Source organism: Raphanus sativus, unplaced genomic scaffold, assembly GCF_000801105.2.
Source record: "Raphanus sativus cultivar WK10039 unplaced genomic scaffold, ASM80110v3 Scaffold0122, whole genome shotgun sequence".
NCBI lineage: Eukaryota > Viridiplantae > Streptophyta > Magnoliopsida > Brassicales > Brassicaceae > Raphanus > Raphanus sativus.
In genome coordinates, this window is record NW_026615442.1 from 22327 (window position 1) to 25894 (window position 3568).

Below are 3568 nucleotides of genomic sequence, written 5' to 3' on the forward strand. Positions count from 1 at the left end.
ATCTTTGTTTATTTACTCTGATTTATTCTTCATATCATTAGCATCTTATTCATAGTTCATTTGTTTCTGTTTTGCATCTTAAAAACTCATAAAAACTCATAAAAATCTATATTCTTTGTTTTCAGGTTGAACCTCAGTTCATCAAGTCTTATAGTCTGATTTCCAGGCTGTATCATTTGGTATCAGAGCCATCAAAACAGTGGTCGAACCAGAGGTCAACCAACCTGCCCAAACCGGACACTTTGGAGGTACCAGCGACAGAGGTCCAGTCCCCGGCGAATATCTCAACCCCCAGAAGGTCTTTTGTCATGAATCCAATTTTTCTAGAAGGCCAACTCATCAAGGATTCACTTGGAATTACAAGAAAATCTTCACGGAGGAAGAAGTTATGAATTTTACAAACCGGAGGTTCCCCAGCCCATCCATCTACGAGTACCCGACTTTTCAAGGAGATTCAAGCCCAATGAAGGAGCGGCCTAAACCAAAGCCGATCGTAGGATTAAAGAGGAGTCTCTCATCTTTCCAGGAAGCCCAATATCAGGAGAACTGGCCACAGAATTATGAAGTTATGATCCATTCTCCAAAACCGGTCAAACCAGTTCTACACTTGCCTCAATTGGAAGCTAACCGGTTCAATCAGCTTCAAACCAGACATTGGCGTCCAGGAGATCATTTCAACCAATCAGGAGGTATTAAAGAAGTCCTTAGCTACACCAGAACCCAGGAGATCAGTTGGTTCAATGAATACTCACTTAAATCAAACCGGAGCTATTTATGGCAAGATTGGACAATCTTTCGGTTTGATCATTTCCAAGCCATTCCAATCCGACCAGAAGACATCAAGACTAAACCAAGACGTCCAGGAGACATTAAAGGAGTCCAAGAAGAGTTCCATGAGTTCATACCATGCACCATCCCTCATTGGATCAGGAGGATCCACACTTACACCAAGCTGCCTTATTTGGAGAATCTTGCAATAAAGCTCCAACAGCTCTTTCTTCAGATCAGGCATGACATCAGCTCATTCCAGACCATAAAGAAGATTCCCAGGAAGCTCACTTATCCCCTTAAACCATCCAGGTTCAAGAAGATATCAAGATACCAGATCATCTCTTTGCAAAGACCACAAATCAAGCTAAAGGCTAGTTTCATGGAGCCATCAAAGCCTTTGCTTCCAAGATTTTTATTTCAAGTTTATTTCTTTCCTTTAGTCATTTTTTAGACTGTTAGAGAGTCCCAAGGTCGAGCCTATATAAGCTCAGTAGTTGTCTTTGTAATAAAATCACCCTTGAATTTTATGAATGAAAATGCAGTTTTCTAGTTTTCTTAAAACTATTGTTTGAAATCTTTTGAGTTTGTGAGAAGCAGCTCTTGAGCAACCAGGCTTATCAAAGTCTCCTTTCACAGAGCTTTGTGGTGTCTATTCAATCCATTTCGTCCATCATCCCATCTGGTTGAGAGATTCAATCAAACCTTCATCCGCAAATCCATTTCAATCCATCATTTGATCAAGATGAGAGTGATACACATCCAGCAGCTTGATTCCACCATATCTATCCTTTATCTTTGTTTATTTACTCTGATTTATTCTTCATATCATTAGCATCTTATTCATCTTCCATTTGTTTCTGTTTTGTTTCATAAAAACTCATAAAACTCATAAAAATCTATCTTCTTTGTTTTCAGGTTGAACCTCAGTTCATCAAGTCTTATAGTCTGATTACCAGGCTGTATCATTTGGTATCAGAGCCCAAGCTCCTGACCCAGGTTCATTCTATCCTTGCATCATATTTGTTTATATTTGTTATTTCATTTATAAATCAAAAATCCATAAAAACTGTTTCTTTTTGTTTCAAGTTTTGTTTCTGCATATTTTTGTTCTTGCTGTTCATCATACTTTAAAGCCACGAAAAAGAAAAGAAAAAGTTTTGTTTGATTCATTTAAAAGTCGAAAATCCCAAAAGAAAGTGTTTGCATTCATTATTTTCCATAAAAGAAAATCCCATAAAAATTTCTGTTTTGAATTTGATTCCTTTTCATTTGCATTCATAAATTCAAAAAAACCAAAAGAAATCATCATAGTTATTGTTTCATACCATTTCTACTTGTCCATTTCGTGATTGCACCAGAAAAGAAAAAGAAATATTTTTAAACTTTAGTTTATATCATTTGCATATTTAATTGTTGCATTTCATCCAAAGAAAATTCAAAAAAAAATCATTGTCAGCTTTGCATTTCATATTTTCTTTCATTTGTGTTAATTGTCATTCCATATTAGTTTCATTTCGAGTTTGCATTAAGAAAACCAAAAGAAAAAATCATATTGCATAGTTTATTTTATTTCGGTTCAGAATTGCATATTTTCTCGGTTAGTTTAAGGATCATTATTGCATTTGGTTTATTTTTGGTTCAACCAGAACTTCCCTATTCTTCACTTGATCTTTGAGAGTGTTTTCAGGAAGCCATGGTAGGAGAAACACACAGCCAAAACCAAAGGGCCAAGCTGAGCCAAGAGTTGACAGCTTTGCAAGAGGTTGAACATATTGCTCAGTTGAGGAAAAGAAGAAAGGCACAAGGCCAACGTCCACAGCCAGGAGAAAGAAGATTTGGAGATGCACCAGAGGCTGTCTATGTCGAGCCCAAGCCACCAGATATTTCAAGGATCAATCAAACTCCAATTGCAAAAACCCACAACCATCATGTTGTTAATTCTCGGTTTGATTATAACTCTTTTGCTGATAAAATTGAACTCTTAAAATTTTCAGGAAAAAGAGGTTATCTTAGATGGGAGAGGAACCTTGATGAATGGTTTCACTACAACAACATCTTGAAGGAAGAAAGGCTAGCTTATGCCATTGAACATCTAAAAGGAGATGCCTTTAAATGGTGGGTTCAAGAAGTAGATGATAGATGGTTTTACAAGGAGCCAACTATCAAAACGTGGGGAACACTTAAGAAAGCCATGAGGTATGAGTTTGCACCAGATTTTACAACATCTAAAATCAAGGAGAAGTACCCAAGGAGGTATCCAACTCATGGTTCCCAAGAAGCAAGAGAAGCTGTCCAAAAAGAGGGTCAAAGAAGCTTGCCTCAACAAGCCAACTTTCAGCCAAACCAGGGGCACGCCATTGTCCATTGCTTAGGCCAGAAAAGTGACATCCTAAAGGTCATGGAGGTGAGTAAAAACGTCAGCCAAGACACCTTGAGCAGACCCAAAGAAGAGCTAAACAAACCAGTACTTCAAGCAAAGGCTATGGTAAGTCATATACTTGATAAATTTGTTTATAAATCAACTCCCACTAGTATGAGTCACTTGTCTTTGTCCAAGGATGATATGACAGGTCCTGAGGTCAAGAAAGACACGATCTCAAAGTCCTTGTTGGAATCAAAAGTTGTCCATGATTTAAGTCCAAGGAATGATGAGATTTCAAACCCAAAGAAGGAAGAGACATCAAGCCAAGGTAAGTCTTCTGATTTTAAAATTCTGAAAGATCAGATATGTTATAAATGTCATAACAGAGGACACTTTGCTGTAGTTTGTCCAAATAAGAAAGCTTTGAAAGAAACA